This window comes from Octopus bimaculoides, chromosome 4 (assembly GCF_046866305.1).
Source record: "Octopus bimaculoides isolate indiv1 chromosome 4, ASM4686630v1, whole genome shotgun sequence".
NCBI lineage: Eukaryota > Metazoa > Mollusca > Cephalopoda > Octopoda > Octopodidae > Octopus > Octopus bimaculoides.
Window position 1 is genome coordinate 15,449,493 of NC_142931.1, and position 25,924 is coordinate 15,475,416.

A 25,924-nucleotide genomic window follows, 5' to 3' on the forward strand; every position below is an offset into this window, starting at 1 on the left:
TACGGATGTTGAAAGATGACTACAAGATGGCAGAAGGCTTTGTTGATGATGAACATAATGTCTCGTTAATATGAATCCACCAGAAGGCCAATAAAATACATGAAGAGAAAAAGTTCAGAAGGTCTTGAAACAGAGATAAAAATATATTATGCATAATATAGAGAATGTATGGGTTGCTGTCTCTACTTACGTGTTTGTGTGTGTGTGAGAAAGAGTAAATGTGGAAGTGTGAGAGTATTGTCTCTCAAACCACAATGTAGTCAAGTGTAATGCCCTGCTGCAATAGAGATAATCTCTGAAAAGAGAATTTCAGGTTATGAATTAAAATTTGAAAAGACTACAAGAACTGCATAGATGCATGAAGAGCAGCAATTCCATTGACTGAAAATTTTATATTCTCCACTGCATTCATGTATAATATCAACAGGAGATTCATTGATTGGTGGGGATCCAATGCTTATGATCAGTGAAATAATAATGCATTGGATGAGCCAACATTTCCCCAAATAGTCTTTCATCTTTTCTGTACAACAACATAACAATTGCTGATTGGTCACAAATGGTGTCAAGACTAAGCTTTGTACGTGATACAGAAGATTTAAGCTATGGCGTGGAGAGCTAGCTGTCCACTACAAAGTCATTTAGAGGTCCACTTCATGAGCATGTATTTCAATGCGTGATTGTACAGCATAACACACAGAGCAAATAAATTAGGGATCGGCAATGCTTCATGAGTGGAATTGTGCAGATACAAAGTGTGTGAAAGCTTCTTATATTTGTATTCATATAGGGGAGGGAGAGAGAGAGAGAGAGAGAGAGAGAGAGAGAGAGAGAGAGAGAGAGAGAGGGGGGGGGAGAGAGAGAGAGAGGGAGAGAGAGAGGGAGAGAGAGAGAGAGGGAGAGAGAAAGAGAGAGAGGGAGAGAGAGAGAGAGAGAGAAAGAGAGAGAGAGAGAGAGAAAGAAAGAGAGAGAGAGTGTGTGTGTGTGGTGAAGGCACGTGGCTTAGAGGTTAGGGCATTCGGCTCACAATCGTAAGGTCGTGAATTCGATTCCCGGCGACGCTTTGTGTCCTTGGACAAGACACTTTATTTCATGTTGCACCAGTCCACTCAGCTGGCAAAAATGAGTAGTACCTGTATTTCAAAGGGCCAGCCTTGTCTATTCTGTGTCATGCTGAAGCTCCCTGAGAACTATGTTAAGGGCATGTATGTCTGTGGAGTGCTCAGCCACTTGCACATTAATTTCATGAGCAGGCTGTTCCGTTGATCGAATCAGCTGGGACCTTCATCGTCATAACCAACAGAGTGCTCCTTCTGTGTGTATGTGCATGTGTGTGTGTTTGTGTAAAATGATACATACATACATATGTGTATATATAGGATATGCAGGGTTTAGTACACTGGTGATCTAAACGAAAGGGTTCGCTGAATAAGTGCTATAATTGGTCATCCGTTAGGTTTCAAGTTCACAGCTGAGGCTGGAGATAGGGATCCATATTCGGCTTCCATATTAGCAGGTATACATTAGAGGAAAAGGACAACAAAAAACCAAGACAGGACGAATATCTCAACTCATTTATAATAATTTGAATTATTATAAATACATATGTATACACACACACACACATATATAAATGCACATACATAAGTGTGCTTGTATGTTACATCTTTTGCTAATGTGACACACATTTGCAGCATTTGTTCTGCTTGGCTGCACAGACAGTAACATACCGATCACTCCCACCACCTGAAATGCAATGAACAAGTGACTGGCCAGCAGAAAGCAAATAACCACACACTCTAGTATATATATAATTTAAATATAGGATAAAATCTTTATAAGAATCTATCTAGTAATTAGCATGAAAAACCTCATAAGGGAAAAATTTATTAATTATTCCCTTTAAATATATTCATTTATATTAAGGGCATTACTATACATAAATGCCTCATGCTAGGAGGGACTCTTAAAGTCAAAACTACCATATGTTTATTATGGTAGTTTTGACTTTAAGAGACCCTCCTAGCATGAGGCATTTATGTATAGTAATGCCCTTAATATATATAAATAAAAAAAGTGTGTGTGTGTGTGACCGCCTGTGTATCATTGGTGATTTTCCTTCCCATTCTTCCCTTCTTTAGACTTTTTCTATATTTCTGATGAAGAGCTCTGCTCAAAACATGAAATCCTCTTTCTTTTCCTGAGTGTCCAATAATACAGTATTTGTACCACATTCTCGCGTTGCTTTTTCTTGCTTGTTTGGATTGATTATATATATATATATATATATATATATATACATACACACACACACACACACACACACACACACACACACACACACACACACACATATACACTAGACTCTATACATTTCGGATATAAGAGTGCATTGGATATTTTTTATTTTGTATTTAAAAAACCGTATGTATATGCGTCGCTGTGTGTATGTCTTGGCAATATAAATGCCTGAACTATCTAAGATAGACTAATAAAGTTTTGTTTTGGTTTATTTTTTGTGTGTGTGTGTGAATTTCTTACCTCATTTGGTTGTATGAGTATAATTTAAATAAAAACTAAAACAAAACGGGAAGAACATAAATAAATGTATTAAGTTATTCATAGAATTCGTACAAATGAAGAATTCATAATATTTAGACTTTGGAATAGTTCACTAACTTGACACAGAACGGTCTGAAGATTTATTCATTTGTATGTATTTCTTTCTTTTAGCTTTAAGAAATAAATTGGAATATGGAAATAATTAAATAAAAATATTTAGATTGGAAAGTATGAAAAAACTGGAATTTGGAGAAAGTATCATGAAAGAAAATGGTAGGTCAAAGTGAACTAAAATATATAAACAAAATTTTGAAATGATGAATGATTCTGTTTGGCATACAACATATTCCTAACCCTGGCAGCCCATGATTAAATAAATCACTGATGTTAGTGTGCATGCATATATATACTCATACATACATACATATTAGATACATATTACATGTGTGCATATATATATATATATATATATATATATATATATATATATATGTGTATGTATGTATGTATGTATGTATGTATGTATGTATGTACACATATATGTGTATTTGTTTTAGTGTATGTGGATAGGAGAGAGAAGTGGCATTTTTTTTAAACAGAAATATTTTGCTCTTCCGGTATACTGGTAACAAATCAAGTAGACAGTGGAAATTATTCTAGTTTGGAGAAAATAAATCTAGGTTATAAAATATAAACAAACCAAGAGTATGATGGTTTGAGGTTTGTGAGAGAGACAGACAAAGAGAGAGAGAGAGATAGAGAGAGAAAGAGAGAGAAAGAGAGAGAGAGAATGAGAGAGAGACTAATACTATGGGTGTTACCCTTCATGAAAGGGAAAAACAGAAAATCTCCAATTTAGCTCTGAAGTGCCCTGCATGAAAAACATTCACTCCCACTTTATTTCCCCAGCACATCAACATATTCCTCCTTTGTTTATATTCCCCCCCCACCCGACAGAATTCATGCCAATGCAAGACCATTCACTAGGTTTACCATTTCTGGTGACTATTCTTAAATCTAGGTTAAATTATCATGACAGCAGAGATAGGATGAAATGAAGTGGAGGAGCTGAGAGACCTTGAAAATCAAGTTGAAAGTGAGAAACAAATTGGTTAAATGATGTCTGATATATTACATACAACCCATACACACACACACATGCTTTCTTCCTGTCTCATACTCACACAAATGCAATCCTATGCAGACAAAGTGACAGGCTAATAGCCAGACACACAATACCATTTGTCTAGAAAGATTCAAATTAGACTTAATATGCAGCAACTGATAAGCCCTCACCCCAAAATCCTGTCCTCTCTTTCCCTCTCTCTCTTTAAAAAAAAAAAAAAACTTTTTTTTAACAATTTCCAGACGTCTGGTTACTGAAATGATATTTGGCTGCCCCTGTGTTTTCTTTCCCCTTAAATGCTTTACCGCCATCCTACCGAAGTTAGTTGTTAAGGAGGAAAAGACAACAGAAGGTCACAGTAGATAGAAACAGAGGAGAGTTGAGGAACAGGAACTGTACGTGGTCACTATGTCTGCTAGAAATAGCAAACAAATCTCTCTCTTTCAAACAACATCCCAGCATCACCAAGACGTGACACATTAAATATAGCAGTCTCTCTCTCTCACACACACACACACACACACACAGTGTATACATACCACCACAGAAAAAAGTGATGGATGCATTGAATGGTACAGTCATGTATATATACACGATGTATACATACCATCATAAAAACATGATATGTCAGATGATGCAATCTTATATATAGGTGCAGGAATGGTTGTGTAGTAAGAAGTTTGTTTCCCAACTACATGGTTCCAGATTCGGTTCACTAAAGCCTTCATCATCATCATCATCATCATCATCGTCTAACGTCTGCTTTCTATGCTGGCACAGGTTGGACAGTTTGACTGAGGAGTGGCGAGCCAGGAGGCTGCACCAAGCTCCAGTCTGATCTGGCAAGGTTTCTACAGCTGGATACCTTTCCTAATGCCAACCACTCCAAGAGTGTAGTGGGTGCTTTTTACGTGCCACCGGCACTGGCACATGAGTAGATTTGGCTGCTATTTCTAGCAAGTGCGCAACCAGACAGAGGATCCCTTATTCACTTGTTCTCAAAAATGGAAGAAAACTTAGGCGCAAGGATGGCTAGAAGTAGGAATGGCTATGTTGTTGACAGGCTTGCTTCACAACCACATGGTCTCAGGTTCAGTCCCACTGCATGGTACCTTGGAAAAGAGTCTTCTACTACTGCCCCAGGCAACCCGAAGCTTTGTGAGTGGATTTGGTACACAGAAACTGAAAGAAGTCCATCATATATGTGTGTGTGATTGTACCCTTATTTTGACACCAAGTAGTGATTGTAAATGAGTATCATGATCATCATACAAGTGATGCTGTTTATTTCCAATATTCCACAAAAACATGTCTGGCCATGGGGAAAATACAATGTTAACAGGTAAGGGTGAGCAACAGGAAAGGTATCCAGCCATAGAAAATCTACCTCAATGAATTCTGCCTGACCCATGCAAATGTGGAAAAATGTGGAAAATGTGGAAAAATGTGGAAAAATGGACATTAAATGATGATTTCTTGAGAAATCCCAACAATAACACGAACAAAAAGAATGATTGTAGGGATTATTTTTTTAAGGTTCTTTTTAGGATTTTCTTTGAAAAAAAATTTGTTTTAATGTTTGTTTGTTTTTTTTTTTTATCTTTTAGTCAGGAAGGAAGATAATGCCCTGATCCTTCACAGGGCCTCTAAGATCTAACTAGAAATAGCAGCCAAATATACCTTAAGTTACATCCTTCTGTCACAAAAAAAGGGCACATTGGAAAATGTATCAAAGGTATACTATGCCTAGAAGAAAAAAAGTCAGGGCGGTCTCAGTTGGATTGCTTTTGATCATAGGTCTGTTCACTGATGGCCAATTTTGTGCTAAACAACAACCTTGAATTCTTTTCTGTCTGATCATATGTGGTGTAGCTAGATTGTATGCCACTTGAGGAAACCCTTGAGTTTGCAGACCTCCTTCCTCTGAGCCCCACAGCCTACACAGGCTTATACAGATGACCCAAAAGTGCTGCCTCTGTAAAAGAATTACCCAGGATGATTATAAGCCTACATAATTTGCTTTTGAAACTGTTTCAGAAGTAAAGCTGATTGACTAACAATCACACTACTACAAGCTCCCTGTTACTATTAAAAGTTTTTTGCCCTTGGAAAAGACATACAAATCTACCAGACAAAAAGCCTTCATACGTACATGCAAACTGAGTGGCTAATGGTAGAAAGAACATTGACTTCTGTAGTTGCACTCACTATAACAATATGCAGAAGTTCAAATTTTGAAAAGCCATTCCATGCAAACTAATTACAGAGAATTGGATATTAAGGCAGTGTTGAGCAAGCAGCTGTTATGTACTGCTTCTCTTACATAACATTAAAATTAAGAGCTTCTGCTAATTTACTGAGACATTAAAAACAAATATAATTTTTTCTTTCTTTAATTATTTACAGTCCATAACTCTTAATTAATTGAAACAACTGCAACTTAATTTTTTTCTTTCTCTTTGCTTTTTATTTGTCTGTTACATAATGGTTAATATATACAACTTTGTTTTAGGTGAATGTAAATTACTATTTAGCATCAAATCGGCCTTGATCAACCAGACCCACAACCAAAAGTATTGATGTTGTAACTATCCCCCCTTTTAATAAATCTACATTTTCCCATGAGTCCTTTCCTTATTTAAGTTGGTAGGTTTACAATATGAGGGAGATTTAGCTGTTATTTCTAGAAGTTCAACTAACCACATAGAGACTCTTTCATCAGTTTGACACCTGTTCATTGATATAGTTGGTATACCATCCCATATTTGTGAGCATTAGTTTAATGTGGGTTCATCCATTTTTACATTCCGAGTTCAGATTCTAACAAGTGCAACCTTGCCTTTCATCCTTTCGGGATCGATAAAATACGTACCAGTTGAATACTGGAGTCGATGTAATCAACTTAACTCCTCATACCAAAATTTCAGGCCTTGTGCCTGTAGCAGAAAGGGTTATTTTAACATGGGTTAGGGTGGTGGATTGGTAGAACTGTAAGAGTAGCAAGTTCGCAGAAACATTAGCACGCCGAGCGAAATGCTTAACGGTATTTCATCTGTCTTTACGTTCTGAGTTCAAATTCTACCATGGTCAACTTTGACTTTCATCCTTTCAGGGTTGAAAAATTAAGTACCAGTTGCATACTGGGGATCGATCTAATCGACTGCACCCCCCTCCCCAAAAATTTCAGGCCTTGTGCCTAGAGTAGATAAGAACTGTAAGGGCATCAGAAAAATACTTTGTGGCATTTATTCCAAGCCTCTACATTCCGAGTTCAAATTCCACATTGCATTTCATCCTTCTGTAGTCAACAAAATAAAAAATCAGTCAAGTACTGGAGTCAATAGCACCAACCAAACCCCTCCCCTTAAACTTTCTGGTTTTGTGCCCAAATCAGAAAAGCCATTATCTTAACAGGACATGAACTCATGCATTGAATAGGTTAACAACTATTATTTCTAGTAATAAAGGGGAAATCTAGTCCTATGTGATGCAGTCTTGGTTATGTTATACATGGGAAGAAAATACCTGTGTGTGCAGGAGGGGGGGGTATTGTCATATGTGTGCAAATAGAAGAGGAAGCAATACAAGAAAAATGCAGTGACATTTTTGGGATGGAAACTGTTAAAACAGAGCTGAGTCATCTAGATCAGTAACAGATAAGAGAATTTCACAAAATTGGTTTAAATCGTTTTGATAAGGGACCAGAAAACTTGGTTGCAACTGGGGAGAAGAAAGTAGAAAGTGTTTGTTGGTGACACTGTGTGAAGGCTTTGAATAAGCCTAGCTTTAAAAAAAAAAACGTTTTAAAAGAGGAGTGATGAAGAGTAACAATTTTTATCTTGAAATACTACAGATAAAACAATTTCAAATGTATTTATGCTTTACATGCCATTACTCTAATATGTTTAACAGCATTTATTTAGCCCTAATCAAGCAGATCAAGGATGCTCCACTCATGTAATCCCATATTCTTTCAGATACAAAGCATACAATGTGTCCTTTCTTTTTTAAAACAGTAAGGTGTGATTACAGAGAGATTTGGCTTCTATTTCTGTCAGTTTGAAAAACAAAACAAATTCTCTCTCCATTGGTATCATCATCATCATCATTTAATGTCTATTTTCCATGGATTGGACAGTTTGACAGGAGCTGGCAAGCCAGAGGACTGCACCAAACTCCACTGTCTGTTATGGCATGGTTTCTACAGCTAGATGCCCTTCCTAATGCCAACCACTTTACAGAGTGGACTGTATTGGATTATCATTAGATAATCCAATAAAGACCTGGAGGAGAAATAAAAAGATGTTATAAACACAAATGTTAAGGAAACATAATAATCCAAAGATCTATATTTTTTTATGAAACAATAATAATATGATTATCTGAAGCTTTAGATATGAACCCACCTGACATGGTCAAAGGCTCATTATTGTCAACCCTTGGACTTTATTGGCTCAAGTCCTAGGAATCATAGGGCCAATTACTTGGTTTCCATGGCATGTAAATGACTGAAATCACAACCCCGCCCCTCCCCCCAAACAGGAAACCAGTCCATCATAGGGTTACTCATTCTCACGAGCTGAGTGAACTGAAACAACATGAAATGAAGAGTCTTGCTCAAGAACACAATGCACCACCCAGTCCAGGAATTGAAACTATAACCTTGCAATTGTTGAGTTCAGTACTCTAACTACAAGGTTGTGAACCCTCACTATTAGGTTCTGTAATACAAAACCATCCGTTTTAAAGTGCATGTTTTAAGTACCACCTGCAGAAAACCTTTTGTTACATTCCAAACCAACTTAATAATGGAGAAATTAGTTACTTTACTAAATCACTTTAAATCCCTCAGTATTTTAAAATTAAATTAAATACATGGATAGTGTATTTCATAAGAAATATGATCACAAAAGCTTAATTACATTAATTATATAGCACATTGCCACTTAACAAATATTTAATGTTGTTCAAGCTCTAATGAAGTCTGCATTGATGATTTTATTATTATGGGCAAATATTATAAACATACTTTGTCTCCAACCAGTCAACCCTCCGAACCCTTAGAAAAGGAAAACAGTCATCATCATCATCATTATCTTCGTTTAACGTCTGTTTTCCATGCTGGCATGGGTTGGACGGTTTGACTGAGATCTGGAGAGCCAGCAGCTGCACCAGGCTCCAATCTGATCTGGCAATGTTTCTACAGCTGGATGCCCTTCCTAAAGCTAACCACTCTGAGAGTGTAGTGGGTGCTTTTTCCTAAAGCCAACCACTCTGAGAGTGTAGTGGGTGTAGTCGGCACAGGAGCCAGTCACGCGGGCCTGGCATTGATCACGTTCGGATAGTGCTTTTTACGTGCCACCAGCACAGGAGCCAGTTGGGCACCAGAACATGCCACCAGAACAGGAGCTAGTTAAGGAGCACTGGCCACAGCTATGATTTTGGTTTTACTTGACTCAACAGGTCTTCTCAAGCATATCATATCACCTGACACATCAGGGGTACTCTTAAATGGGCTGGATATGCAACAGTCATAATAATGATAATAATAATAATAATAATAATAATAAGGTATGCAATAAGGAAGAAAGAGAAGTCGATAGATATGACAGGTTAGCTTGGGAGGTTAAGCACGCCACAAAAGGTCACAGAAAACGAGAAAGCAACCATACTCTGGGATTTGCCAATACACACAGATAGAGAAATCAAGGCCAATAGACCAGATATAGTTGTCAAAGATCATGAAGAAAAAAAATGCTTTCTAATTGATGTATCAATACCGGCAGATGACAATGTTTCCCTAAAAGAAATGGAGAAACTTTCAAAATACAAAGACCTGGAAATAGAGGTAACTTGAATGTGGAATCTAAAAACAGAAACAATTCCTATCATAGTAGGCGCCTTAGGTATAATAAAAAATATTCAGACAAATACATAACAAAAACACCAGGACTTACAAACATATACAACATACAGAAAATTGCACTACTGGGCACTGCACACATCCTACACAAAACACTTTCAATACAGTAACCATAAGAGCATCACAGCAAACCACAACACATACCCAAGGCACACAGAGCTGCGCTCGGTAGTGAAGTGAAAGCACGTTATAAAAATAAAACTACTGAACAATAATAATAATAATAATAATAATAATAATAATTCTTTTTATTGGCCACAGGGGCTTACATAAAATTACATGAGGAGACAAAGACAGGACAATACAAATGAATAATAATAATAATAGTTTATAACACCAGTATAAGATGATAAATTTTGGGGAGTGGGTACAGGGATCAATTAAATAGATCCCTGTACTTGATTGATAATATATTTTATTGACCTCAGAAGAATTGAGGGCAAAGTTGATCTTGACAGAATTTGAACTGAAAACTTACAATCCAGAATTACTTCGGAAGTAATATAAGAAATGGGAATGGGATGGGAGGGGGGGAGGAAAACAAAGAGGAGTTGAAAGTAAGAACTGGTTCTGTGAGAAAATGAAAATAAACAAAGGTCATTCACCCACAAATGAACAGCTGACCAGATATTAAAAGAATTACTTTATAAATCAAACTGAGATGTGGTGAGACATTAACCACTGACTTGTTTAAAGGAAGATGACACAAAGAGGAACAAAATTAAGAAATCAATAAAAAAATTTATATATACAAAGAAATCTTTCAGTAGCTGATAAAAAACCTGTCTAAAAAACTGAGTCAACAGGCAGTGGAAGTGTATCAGTGACCAGGTCACAGGAGTGCTACAAAACATTTTGACACTTTATAGTATACAATATTCATCATCATCATCATCATTTAAAGTCCACCTTCCATGCTAGTTAATATCTAACCAACTAACAGCTCTTTGTGGCTTGAATCATTATCTCCAATTTTGTTCCAACTGTTTTCAAATGTGGAATATGGATTAAGTTTTGTATACTTATTATGAAAATGAAATTCATTTTTCCTTTAAATTTATAATTAAAAAGTTATTAGCTTTTAAAATTTGCAAAGTTTGAGTATTTTAGCCAATCAGAAGTGAGTATTTTACACATCACCATGAAGTTTTATTAGCATAGTAAGCAAGGAACTCTGTTTCCGTAGTAACCAAATATGCTGCGCATGTGCACAAGGAGTGTAACCACCACGATTTTCATAATTGTTTGTTTTGACTCCTCCCCACCTTCTCACTACAGTGACAGATGATGGAAGAGGCAGCAAATATGTTGTTTTCTGATTGGTTGAAAATTCTGAAAAATTATCAGATTCTGAACACCTGTAACATTTTCGCAAAATTTTTCTGGAATAAATGAATAACAAGTTTGGATTCAGTATCACAAATTACATCTATATGCTACATTAAAAAAAAAAAAACCTTTTAAAGATTTCGATATGCAGTGACTCAAACTACAAAGATCCCAACTAACAAATTGATCATTTGTTTAATTAGTTGATTAAACAATCAATCAGTTATTTGTTAGACAAATCTTTTCGTTGCTATTCACGACCTTCTCAATGATTTTCCCTCTGTTTTGAAGGTCTGCTCTGAATATACAATATCATTAAGGAATAAATGGTATACAATTATTAATAATAAATAAGTGAATACTGTACACAACATTGATTTCAAATTATGGCACAAGACCAGAAATTTTAGGGGGTTGGGTCTAGTTGATTGCATTGACCCCCAGTGTTCCACTCATACTTATTTTATCGACCCCCAAAAAGATGAAAGGCAAAGTCAACCTCAGTGGGATTTGAACTCAGAACATAATGCTTAGTGGCATTTTGTCCAGCATGGTAATGATTCTGCCAGCTCGCCATCTTAATACAGTACAGGATATTATTAAGAAATGAATGAAAGTGGTAGAAAATACTATCTAAAAATATTATTTCGAAAAAACATGCAAAATCTGTAGAGGGGTGGATTGCATGATTTTAAATAGATAACGGGATTCCTTAATGATGTTATTGCTTCAGGTTGAACAAACATTCTCAGATCAAATCATTTACCAAGCAACTCCCGAGTTTATCATCTTTATATGTAATTTGGAGGTAAAACAAAAAAAGCAGCACAACCCTAAAATGTTAATGTAATTAAAATACAGTGAATGCTACAGTATTTCATTTCATAACAAACTGGTGTGGATGTGTGCATGCATTTGTATGTTTATGAAACTACGACAGAGGTATTCCATGTGAATATAACAGTATTTATAGATTTCTTAATGCTTCCAGTAACAACAAGTAGGTTTCTTCATTTATGGACTCAACAACAGCATCAGTACAATCATCGAAACCATAATAACCTTCACAACTACAATCATAACGTTCACCATTTGCACTGACATCAATCTTTTCTACCACACCCAAAGTATAAAGCACAGTATTACAAGTGATGAGTAGCAATGGAGCTGACAAGAGAATTGGAAGAAGATGTATGGATATGTTCAGCTGGGAGTGGTATAACAACCAGCAGGTGCAGAGATCATTGTAAGCAGTCTTCATTGCTGCTTCTCTCTGCTGCTTGTAAAGCACTATTCAATACCAAATTAATGATTTCTGTAGATGACTTTAATGATGAGAGTAGCATAAGTATACATCTGACTTTAAATTCCAAATGATTAACTAGGTTTATTTGGTTTAGATATTCTTTGGTATTTTGACATATTAATTGTGGCAAGTAAAAGATAATTGCATAACAAAAAATGGGATCTGATTAAAGATCACTGAAGTCATTAGATATATACCATAAGTTGATTCCGTTTTAATCCTTATTATGCCAACCCACCTCTGGCCATCCCTAGTTCTATGATGCAATTTTCCTGCTTTAACCCTTTAGCATTTAAACTGGCCATATCTGTCCTAAAATATTCTACTTGTTTTTTGTTCCACCCAGCCAGAGTTGGCCCCTCACACCTACCCTGCAATGACATTCTGAAACTAAACTACTCCATCATAAAAATCTTGGAGCTACAAGATAATGAATGATTAATTCAAAGCAATGTCAATAGCTGAGCATTACATTTGACAGAGTAATCTGAATGCTAAAAGGTTAAAGCAATTTAACCCTTCCATCAAAATTCCATGTTAATTTTATGTTCCAAACATCAGAATTAACATTCACAAAGTTATTTTACTAGTTCCAAATCAACTGAAACAAATGAAGCATATTTCAGCAGAAACATCATAATGAAAGGATTAAATTAATATTGTTTTAATTTTATTTAGCCTCAGGTTAACTCTGACTGAGAAAACTTGTGACCAAGAGGGAATTTGTATTATAGAACCAAGGGCAGTTTCAGGCAGGTTGGTATCAAAAGAAATAAAGATGTAACCATAATAAAACAGGCAGAGATAACCATGTCACAGAGAAGTTATATTAAAAGACTGCCTATTACCAGCTCTAAATATGCAAGAACCTTAAGATCTTAGTGGGAAAAGAAATGAGAACCATGACAGTGTTACCTTTCCAAAAACCACAAACAATGTAAATGGGTTGGATGATTTGACTGAGGACTGGTGAACCGGATGGCTGCACCAGACTCCAATCTGATCTGGCAGAGTTTCTACAGCTGGATGTCCTTCCTAACGCCAACCACTCCGAGAGTGTAGTGGGTGCTTTTACGTGCCACCAGCACAAGGGCCAGTCAGGTTTTACTGGCAACAGCCATGCTCAAAATGCTAGTGGCACTAGCAACGACGTCACTCGAATGTTTTCTAACGTGCCAGTAAGGCTACGCTGGTAATGATCACGCTCAAATGGTGCTATTTACATGCAACAGGCACAGAAGCCAGACAGCTGCTCTGGCAATGATCACTAATTTGTAAAACCAAAGTATCTGCTCGAAAATCACCACAGTTTCTTAAACTATGTGTTCGTGTTCTAAATCTTAAATTTCAAGACAACATTAGATTTAGCATTGTTGTAGTTCATGACACCATCTCCTACACACACAGCCATATAAGCTAGAAGTTAACCAACTTCTCAGGAATGATCAGTTAATGTTGACCCAGTTTGGCTTTGCATGAGCAAAACTGACCTCCTACACTGTTAAACACAAACCAGATTAGTATTTAAATAACATCTATGGTGTTCTTGTTGTTGTAGTTGTTTAGCTTTAATTCAGCCCTGATTTATGAGCAAGAGATATTTCAATCATTATCATCCCTTCTTTTGCTATACCTTAGAATACTTCCCTTTTTAAGATGGTAGTGAATGATCTGAAGGAATTTGGTTATTATCTCTTGCAGTTAGGATATAAGACTCATAAACTGTAACTGGCACAATGTTGTACCATCAGATAAGAAACTTTATTTGTCTTAGTCTCTTCTAACTAATAAATAAATAAACAAACAAATAGGTGCAGGAGTGGCTGTGTGGTAAGTAGCTTGCTTACCAACCACATGTCCTAGGTTCAGTCTCACTGTGTGGTACCTTGGGCAAGTGTCTTCTACTATAGCCTCGGGCCAACCAAAGCCTTGTGAGTGGATTTGGTAGACGGAAACTGAAAGAAGCCCGTCGTATATATATATATATATATATATATATATATATATATATATATGTATATATATATATATATATATATATATATATATATGTATATATATATATATATATATATATGTATGTGTGTGTTTATGTTTGTTTGTTCCCCCAGCATCGCTTGACAACCAATAAAATAAGTACTAGGCTTACAAAGAATAAGCTCTGGGTTCGATTTGGTCAACTATAAAGGCGGTGCTCCAGCATGGCCGCAGTCAAATGACTGAAACAAGTAAAAGAGTAAAAGAGTAAACAAACAAAATATTTAGAGTAGTTAGAAGGATGGCTATATTGTTCTGAAACACTATCACAAAATCTGCTAACATAATACAAATAAAAACATTTAAAAAAGGAAAATGAAATGTAAATCAGTGAAACGTCACAGGTATCCCAAAGGCTTCTAAAGGCTTCTACACTATTAGCTATTCACCCAAAGACTAGGATTGCTTCCACTTCTCTCACAAACATTAGGAAGACAAGCGATCTAGATGCAACAAACTGCCAAGCTCAATGTTCATATATTTGAGACGAAGCCAAGTTATTTAAGTTACAATGCCAAGATGCAGTTAATTATGAAAGACATCAGAATCAGTTGGTGCCTTCAGTTCTTGCTTCGCTCGAGGTTACATTTTATTGCCACAGAATTCCATCATTGACAGCAACAAGGTACATTAGTTTCAAAATAAAATATAAAAACAAAATAAAATATTTTTAAAAAACAGCTATACAACACAAGAGGAAAAGAGATACTGCATTCATTTTAAGGTTGAATTCTTCACATTATGAGAAGCAATGTAGTTAGAAATTCCACACGAATAATATATACAAAGGCACAGTTATTTAACCCATGCTAAAGCATTGGATACAAAAATGTTTAAATGTTTTTATTTTTGAAATGAATTGCATTCACCATGTTTAACAACATGAATATTCATATGATGATATTGATAAAGTTTATCAAATGAAATTTCATTTATATATTTTGTCAAATTTCAGATAAAATAGCTTGAACCAATAATAGAACATTTAGGTCTCATCAGCCACCGTTACTGTCACTTCTACCACCATCCCCCCCATCATCATCATAATAATAATAATGACAACAACAACAACAACAACATTGATCAAGCTAGTTTTACAGCTCATCCCTCATGGTATCTCTTTTGCTACAGATTACATCAATCATTTTTTTTTCTTTTACTTATGGAACCCTTTAATTCCAATTCAACCCCACTGGACTTCCATAGTCATTTGATGTTTCAAAAACCCCATATTTTTTAATTAATTATTATTAGGAATTCTACAAAAAATAATGTAATAATGTTATCCCCACTTAAAAGTGGACGTTGTGTTAGAACACAGGATACTGTGATAGTTACCACAAGAGAACTTCTCATATGAACTTGTGGTGCATATAGGCACTCGTGTTTATATCACTAGCAGGAGATAATCCTCTACCATCAGTGCTAGGATTATGAGATCGTGTGATTTCAGCTTTGTCAGTGGTAAATACCTGAAAGCTAGAGACAATAGTGATTTCTCCGTTAGTAATATATCAGTGCTTGATCAGAGAACCAAACTAGGAGAGAATTCACAAGTAATTTGATGGGTTTCCATCACTGAGATTGAATCCTCTCACACAACAATCAATAAATTAATATGTGGCACATAGACAAGAAAATAGGTATTGCCAACTTTCATTGTGGTTATTGCCAGTACATAACTGAACTAAATTGGTGTCGCAAATAGCCAGTGGGCTTATTATAAGACAATGTCTTTGTTCTAGTTCTCTGTGCTCCAAGTTCAAATCCCAAAGAGGTCATCTTTGCTTTGTCTTTCATAAAATAAAGTAACGGTATAGAACAGTGACTGGGAAAAACTATCAGAGCATGAGATAGGAATGCCTTGCAGCAGCTGTTCTGCCGCTTTACATTCCGAGATTTGGGGCAGCAGACTTAATCTTAACATGACCGCTTGATCCCTCGGTGTCTTTAGTGAAGTTCAATCAGTCGTTAACATTCAAATCATGTCTCCAATTTGAGGATATCTTCCTCCCATCTTCTAATCAGTATCATCATCATCATTGTTATCATCATCACCATCACCAACCTCTGGAAATTATAGTCTCAAGTCATAGGATTCATAGGGCCAGTTATCTGGTTTCTATGGCGTATAAGCGACCAAGATCACAACAGGATGCCAGTCTGGTGCATGGTTACTCATTTACAGCTAAGTGAACTGGAGCAATGTGTAAGGAAAGGTTTTATTCAAGAACACCCCACACTGCCAAGTCCAGGAATCGAAACCAGTATCTTGTGATTGAGGGTGTAACACTTTATCCACTATGCCACACATCTTCACCAAATGAGTTTTAGGGACCCTGAAAAAATTAAGGATCCTGAATGCTGGCCTTCTTTCTTTGGCTAAAAGGTAAAAAAATAAATAAATAAATATTCCAGAGTAATCATCCTTTTTCCTTGATCAGATTTGAATAACATCTGTCACTAAGGCAAATGTAATTTCAATTAACTGAAGTTGATTGTCTCAGAACCACTTTCTTGTACCTAGAGACTAGGCCCTGACACTTTGCCATCATCTTTAACTTCTTTGTATCTACTCCCATCGACTCTTATATAATGTGGAGTAGCCATGTATCTCTTCTATGAGAACTCTGTGCCTGTCCCTCTATCACACTTCAACCTCTTGACACCAAGCAGAATAATACTTCCTTCTCTACAACAACCCTTCTCAGTCAGGGAGAAGGGGTTATTTTTTACCTTTTCTTGCAAATTACTTGAGGACCTCACTAGTGCTACTGTTACAAAAAGCGCTCTCACTGCTCTCTTTATAGAGGGCTGGCATTAAGAAGGACATCAAGCTATAGAAACCATGCCAAAGCAGACATTGGAGTTCAACATAGACCCTCAACTCGTTGGATCCAGTCAAACCATCCGACCTATATTAGCATGGAAAACAGAGGCTAAATGATGATGATGATGAGGACGATGATAAATGAGCAGTTACTCAACTAGTATATGAAATATCAACCTTTTGGTTGGAGAGGGTTGAACTTGCATTTCATCACAAAATGGCCCATTCTGAGCAAGTTTCTAGTCACTCCTTTCAATCATATGTAAACAGAGTGTTCCAGAAAACAGTAACTACATGACTAGACTGTCACATTACACCACAACACTCCATATAATGAACTACTAAACGTACTAAACTAGACTGAAGCATGGCATGTGTCTATGCCATAGATTTGTTCAAACGTGACTGGCTATTCAACAAAACTCTTTTCTCAGTTACCTGGCAACTGAACAAGTGAGAAAATAAAGAGAACAATTTGATGGTGGAGAACCAAACTAGGAGAGAATTCACAAGTAATTTGATGGGTTTCCATCACTGAGATTGAATCCTCTCGCACAACAATCAATAAATTAATATGTGGCACATAGACAACAAAATAGTTATTGCCAACTTTCATCGTGGTTATTGCCAAAATATTAAGGAAAAAGTAATGCAAAGAATACAAAATAGAAACAGATAATTACAGCTAAGTTATATAATTTGATATAAACATTAACCTTTAATTAATTGGGAAAACTTTTCTCTGCTCTAATATCTTTTTTTTTTTAATTAGTTATTTTCTGACAGATAATATTTCTAATGTTGATAATAGAGTTTGGAATTTTTAAGCAAACTAAAGGAGTGATTTAATTAATTATGATTGGGAAAAGAACCAAAAAGAGGATTCTGTCATGTTAGTGTTTGGAAGCAGCAGGTTGGGGAAACTGAACCAAACTCAGTCAATATGAAGAATGTAGGAAGAAAAGGATGAAACGAGTACATGTGTGAAGTAGACAGTGAGCAAGATCAGCTCCTGGTAACTCAACCGACTTAGTACTGAGCTAGAAATACACCTGCATGTATGAAATGTATCTATCAATTCTGTAACTGTCTCATATATTTCTTACCAACATACAGATATCATGTAAACAATAGTGGTTGTATTTGGATGGAGACAGAAAGAGTACAGAGTAGAGCTAGGATGAATAAGAATAATAAAGCTAACAGAAAACAGTAATGAATACTAACAGTAATTGTTTTTTAACACAGGCACAAAGCCAGAAATCTCCAGGGAATAGGTGTAGTCAATTAAATCAACCCCAGTAGTTAACTGGTATTCTGTTTTATCAACTGCAGAAAGATGAAATGATAAAGTTCAAGTCAAACCTTACTAGGGTTTAGACTTGGAAAAAAAAGAAAAAAAAAAGAAACAGAAGAAATACTACAAGGCTCAATGCTCTAATGATTCTGCCAATCCACTGCCCTAAAGAGCATTAGTTGTTTTTAATATAGACACAAGGTTTGAAATTTGGGAGGAAAAAAGTTAGTCAATTAAATCAACCCCCAGGACTTGAGCTTGAGTGGTACTTTATTTTATCAATCCTGGAAGGATGAAAGGCAAAGTTGACCTTCCTCTAATGTTCTGTCACTGCCTTTATATAACAATAATATTAATAATAATCCTTTCTACTATAAGCACAAGGCCTGAAATTTGGGGGTAGGGAAATAAGCAATGACATCGACCCCAGTACTCAAGTGGTTTTTATTTTATTGATCTCGAAAGGTTGAAAGTCAAAAATCAATCTCAGCAGTATTTGAACTCATAAGTAAAGAGCAGGAAGAAATACTACAAACATTTTAATGATTCTGCCAACTTGCTGTCCATATATAATGATAATCCTTTCTACTATAGGCACAAGGCCTGAAATTTTAGGGAAGTGGAGCCAGTCGACTGGTACTGGTACTTATTTTATTGACCCTGAAAGGATGAAAGGCAAAGTCGACCTCAGTGGCATTTGAACTCGGAATGTAAATGAAGAAATACTGCTCGGCATTTTGCCTGGCGTGCTAACGATTCTGTCAGCTCACTGTCCATATATAATGATAATAATAATTCTTTCTGTTATAAGCAGAAGGCCTGAAATAAAGAGTGGGGTGGAGGCTAGTCAATTACAACAACCCCTGTGCTCAACTGATGCCTGACTCAAAATTTAAAGCCAGAAGAAACGCTAGAAAAGATCCTATAAGGCCCAAGTTTCTTTATTTTTTTGCACATGCTGTGTCCACTACAAATGTTGTATGCTAACAACAATAACAACTACATGTGACAAAACATCAACTTGTAAAGCAGTTGTAACAACAAAAACAGCTGTAATTGCTATACCCAACAATTAAAGAGGGATTCAAGGAAGAAATTCTTGCAGAAAGCAATATCTAAGTAAAACATACCAATAAATCAATCAATCAATCAAATTGGTGTGTATCATCGTCATATCACATTCTGTTGGATTTTCTTTGTTGATATAGGTTGGGTGAGCTTTCAATATAATATCTTCTTATTCATCCCAACCAAACATCATCTCATCTGAGATGCCCAAAATTCTTAGATTTGACTTCTCAGACTTCAAAACTTTCTTCGGTTCACCACTGCCATAGGTACCATCAAGTTCTGCAAGTGCCATCATTTATGTGCCATAATGCCATCTACACTTACAGTACTATAACACTATCTGCATTTAACTCATTATACACTGACTAAATCTTCAAACCATCCATATTGAATGACCATTTGTTTTTCCATTTGTATAACTAATATATATTTGAGCCAATGAGGAAGCCTGTATATAGTCAGTCGATCTGCTAGAAATAGCAGCAAAACAACCCACAAATTGTACTCTTCCAACTTGAAAAGAGAGGGACACAATAATAGTGTAGTTCTCAACTGTGTCCTGAAAATTCACCATAAGAAATTTCGCTGTATAGGAAAATTCACAAATGACAAATTTGCCGAATGGACAATGATAAAGTGTATCATGTCAGCATTTTTTTTAATGACAAATATAATTAATGATAAAAGGTTTTATAAAAGCATTAAATAAGTCTTTATTCAATGTCAAACATTAAAAATACATGATGAGATCATTTGAAACTAAATTCCTTATAGCAAATTTTCCTACAGTAAAAATGTTCAGTTAAATTTCCTACAACTGTCCTCAATAAATATTCTTTTCTACTCTAGGCACAAGGCCCAAAATTTTGGCAGAGGGGGCTAGTTGATTAGATCGACCCCAGAATGTAGCTGGTACTTAATTCATCAACCCTGAAAGGATGAAAGGCAAAGTCAACCTTGGCAGAATTTGAACTCAGAACGTAAAGACAGACGAAATACCACGAAGCATTTCGCCCAGCATGCTAATGTTTCTGCCAGCTCACTGCCTTGACCTCAATAAATATTGCCCGAGAAAAGGATGGACTGTTTATGGCTAAATCTCTTTTGGTCTGTATGATTGAGGCCAACCAGAAGAACAAAAATAACAAATGCAACTAATAAATTGATGTTTTAAAAATTCATGTGCTGAAAAAATAACAGATACGCAAATATACAGTGACCATAAAGTCTGGATGCATATGTGAAAATGCCTATGTTCAATAATTTTATTCAACGACATCAATGAACAACATTTTCAACATGGTTACCACCATTAGTGATGTAGAGTTTGATGCATTTTGTGAGATTCACATGAACGCGACGCAGTAACTCCACGTTTGTCAATTTGACTTCCTCTTTCAGTACACTCCAGAAAAAGAAGTCGAGGGGGCTAATATCTGGTCGGTGAGTGAGGAACCCATTCCACAAGAATATTTGTGCTATTTCCCATGTGCTCAAACTTTATGGTCACCATCATTATCATTTAACATCCATTTCTCCATGTTGGCAATGGACTGGATGGTTCGATAGGAGCTGGCTAGCTGGGGAGCTGTCCAGGCTCCAGTTATCTGTTTTGGTATGGTTTCTACAGCTGAATGCCCTTCCTAATACCAACCACTTTACAGTATGTACTGGATGCTTAGGATCTCTCAGCTGTGAGAGAGATGTAGAAGACTTGCCTGTATGAATGGACAGCCATGATTTTATTTAGTGTGTGTGTGTGCATTGTTTATATATATGTGTGTGTGTGTGTGTGTGTGTGTGTGTGTGTGTGTGTGTGTGTATAAAACTCTTGCTGACTAGCAACAAAACCACCCCTCTTAACTCAATCCCCTGCTCAATTTGCTTCATGAAAAAGATTTTTTCACAACAACCATAAACCTGATGTGTCTATTCATCCCCAACAATAGAGAGTAGTCACCATATTTCATTTCATAACAGCTACCTCTGATGAGTACAAGGTTACATAATCGGGCTGTTACTTAATACCCTGAATACCTAGTGTGAAACCAATTGGTAAGATCAGCTGTAATGGATATATAATACTGTATATTTTGATTAATATGTATGCATGTATATATATACACACACACACACACACACACACACACACACTTGTGTGTGTGTGTGTGTGTGTGTGTGTGTGTGTGTGTGTGTATTGGGCTTACTTCAGTTTCCCTCAACCAAAATTCACTCACAGTTTCAACTTCAAAACCAAACCCTTTCATTTCATTCAATGGGGCTGAGATGAAAAAAAGCCTCTCACCAGAAAACAACTCCACTCTGCTAAATTATGAATGAGATTAAGAGTAGAATTGAATACAAAACTAAAATTGAAGGAAGCACTAAAATTATAAAGCGTCCTGTGTCAACAAGAGTCAATATAATAAAAACTGAAGTGAAAAAAAATAGGTTTTGATCATGCATTATAAAGAGAAGAAATATAATTTATTTTCCTTTCTATTACTTAATAATGGTGTGTGACATAGAAGATGGCCTGGAAATGCAATGCACAAAGAAATATGTAAATTCGTTTAGCAAGCAATCAAAATTAACTAGTTTAATTGACATTATAATTTCTCAAACCACCAAAGCTCTGTTGCTTTAACCTCATTACAAAAACAAAAAAAAAAAAGAAATAGAAGAAAAACTTTAATAAACCAGTCATAGCTGGCTGGATCAATTAAATATTAGCCTACTAATGAAAATACTGGCCTACTAGCTGACGAGTAAATAGTTCTTTTCCTAACCCCTAGTAATGATTTGTCTGTCTTAATAGGTACCAAAGAAAATTACAGTTCAATACTAAACAGCTGGGTGATTGCATAAGCTTGCATGCAGCCTCGTGACAGCTTCAATTCTCTCATGAACACAAAGGAAAACTAGAAACTATTCTAATATATGATAGATATCTCCCCCCGCTCTCTCTATTTATCTATCTATCTATCTTTCTATCTCTCTGAAAGTGACCAGCACTAATCACACAGATGAATACGATTCATTAGGAAAACTTGAACTAATTGATATTTACTATATTTGAGGCATTTAATAACAGAGTATTGTAAGCACCACCCTGGCCATTTTCGAGGTTAGGATATCATTTTCTTTGTCTCGACAACTAGAATCCGAAAAAGTTGGGAGGAAGAACTGGTGAGGTTTGGAATAAGGTTGAAAATCCAGCTGTAAAAAATTGTGTCTCAACGCTATTGATATGATGCTTGCTCACCTAAACTCGGACCAGAGAGTTTAGTAACACACCATAGTAAGCACATACGCTCAATCAATAACTTTGGTATGGTCCCTGTGTCGTTTTCCAAGGTGTTGTGGCACATTTTCTAATATTCCTTGTTACCATTGTAATGATAACGAACTATTATCTTACTATCTTGTCATACTTATCTCATAAAGATACTTACCTTGGTATATTAAAACATAAACAATACCTTTGCAGGGGTCTCTAAGGTATTATGACTAAAACATGCAATGCGATACACCATTTCGTAGTACCAGTATGTTCCATAAAATGAGAAAGATGCAGTCATTGTTTCATCTTTCAGATACATACATAAATAATTTTACATAGGTGGAATGACTAGAGGAGGTCTTCACAGTCATTTTAAGACCAAAAGCAGCTTTCTAATTTCATTCTTTGCCAGGATATTGCATTCTGAAAGTCACGAGACTTTGACTTCGTTTTTCTCGGTTTTCAAGTTGTGGCACTTACAACGGTCTGTTACTAAATGCCTCATTTGTAAGGGGTCTTTTATCTTTTACTTGTTTTTAGTTGTTAAACTGCAGCCATGCTGGGGCACCACCTTGAAGGGTTTAGCTGAACAAATCAACACCAGTTGTCAAGCAATGTGTAGTGGTGGGAGGAACACAAGCACAGATACATACCCACAAGCACACACAAACAATGGGCACCCATCTAGCAAATTCACTCATAAAGAATTGGTCATCCTTGGGTAAAAGAAAAAGACACTGGCTCAAGATGCCAGCAGTGAGATTGAACCAGAAATCACATAGTTCTAAAGCAAGCTTCTTAACCACACAGCCATGAATAGTTTCTTTTATTTTTTTCCCTGCCTTTTTTTACTAGATATATGTGTTTGATTTAAAGAGAGGTGGAAATGAACTATCATGTCGTTCTTGTCTTTCCCAAGTGTAGCAAAATAACTTCACTGCATTTGGCTTGCCAGACAAAAATAAAATAGCGTAATCAAGGGAAAAGAAAGAGTAAGTAATTTATAATTAAAGTACAGAAATAGTAGATTGTAGTCAACTGATAACAGATGCCAGAAATTACTGTTCTGAGTCAACAGAACAAGAATTGTGTGAGAATATAGGTGTTAGTACACAGAGGTAGCCAACTCAACATTGACATTTATTACACTCATATAGCAACAAAACTGGACTTACTCAATCAGGCTAGCAAACAAAATCAATAAAATGGATCAAAATCAGTTTACAAGCATCTCCATTGAAAATGATTGTATTTCTCCCTCTCACTCAATATAGGTCATTTCTAAAAAAGCAATAAGAATATAAAAGCATTTATGATAACAAAAAGGAAATCAGAAATTTAATAACCAAAATGTATCTAGTTTTAGTGTTCAACAAATTTCTGCCCAACTCCATCCTTCTTAGAAATTTAATTTCACATATACAGAATAGAAACTTGTGCTACTTTTGCTTTATCTAAACTATTTTGTTTATATCAACTCCTTTGAGAAAGAGTGGCTTAAAAGAAACAGAGAAAAACCAAACAAAATATATGTATATAAAACCACAAAAAAAAAAGAGTATTTTAGCAACATCAAGGAGTGAAGGTAGGAGACAGATAACAGGAGTTAAGCTGAGGGCTGGGAAAGAGGGAGAAAGGCGGTCATGGCTTTTTCTATACACCTACGACCTCCCTGGGGTATGGATGAGTGATTGATGCATGCACTCTAGTTAACTATCTCAAAACTTCGCTGCTCAGTATCATAAGTCTCACAACGTATCTCGTTATTGGAATTTATGAAGCAGAATCTTCTCCATAAATAAAGTCGGACGTAAAGTGGAAATTAATATCTCTAAAATGATGAAGTTTCCAACACCTGTAACATTAATCTTATAATCACATATACATATATATATATATATATATATATATATTGATAGAAATGGTAAGACAACAAAAGAATGAATGACACCTCAATATTATGTAAATAGAGGAATTTAGCTGTAAATATAATATGTGACAATTATTAGGTAGCCATGATAAAACTCTGAGTTTCGGATGTCGGGGTGAAAACCCATGCCACCATCTCTTCAGTTATCGGGCCATTGATGGCCCGACAATTGCCATATTTATATTTACAGATATATATATATATATATATATATATATTATAATGTTAGGGAATTACATGATCTCCTTCTTCGTGCGAGTTGCACCATCGTGGTTCTTCTCTAAATTATTAATATATATATATATATATATATATATATACACACACACACACACACACACACACACACACACACAGATATATATATATATATATATATATATATATGGCTGTGTGGTTAAGAAGCTTGCTTTTCAATCAAATAGTTTATTTTGCATGTGAATAGATGAATATATCATTTTCAGGTACAAGCATGACTGTATGGTTGACAAGCTTGTCTCTCATCTATGTGATCTTGGGGTTAGTCCCTTTGTAACAGCCCCTTAGGTAAGTGTCTCCTACTTTAGCCCTGGGCTGACCAAGGCCTTGCAGGTGGATTTGATAGGAAAAAAAAACTAAAATAAGTCCATTATGTGTATGTGTGTGAGAGAAAGTTTCTATCTCCTTGTCTTGACATTGCGTGATAGTTGTAACTGAGTGTCACTGTCATGCGTGCAGTGTCATTCATTTCCAATATCCTGCGTTAACATATCTGACCACGGGGAAATATCACCTTGCTTGGAAACAGGTGAGGGTAGGCAAAAGGAAGGACATCTGGCCATAAAAAAAACCTGCCTCAATAAACTCCATCTGACCCATGAAACCACGGAAAAGCAGACATTAAAACAATAAGGATGATATACCTGAAATAAAATACCAAAGTTTTGTGGATTTTAACATAAATGATACTGAATCAAAATGTTAGAGATCAAGTGTTTCCTCTATTGTGTATGAAACTAATTTGTAGAAAATTACTCTAAATGATTGTTTCTTCCACTTCAACTTGAATTTACAGAATTTAACCTTTTCTTTTATAAATCTTAACCCTTTCGTTACTGTATTTATTTTGAGATGCTCTGTGTTTCTTTCAATTACTTTAAATATAACAAAGAATTTAGTAAAATAACTTAGTTATCATTCAGCTAGTGTTAGGAACATAAATTGTGACTAAGGTTTGGTGGAAGATTTTAA

General features: G+C 35.8%; 1 protein-coding gene across 15 annotated transcripts in view; it reads right to left on the reverse strand.

Annotated features, from left to right (window-relative positions):
• LOC106877240 (uncharacterized) overlaps positions 1 to 25,924 on the reverse strand; it is a 156,995-nt gene that overhangs the window by 95,251 nt on the left and 35,820 nt on the right. For 2 of the 15 annotated variants that reach the window (XM_089350313.1, XM_089350306.1), the window contains exon 2: positions 23,940 to 24,045. The exons of 10 other annotated variants lie outside the window; for them this stretch is intronic. The gene's annotated coding sequence lies outside the window, so the exon portion shown is untranslated. Of the gene's footprint in view, positions 1 to 190; positions 677 to 23,939; positions 24,046 to 25,924 lie in introns of those variants that run through there. 3 more of the 15 variants (XM_089350315.1, XM_089350311.1, XM_014926119.3) reach the window with 3 other exon arrangements.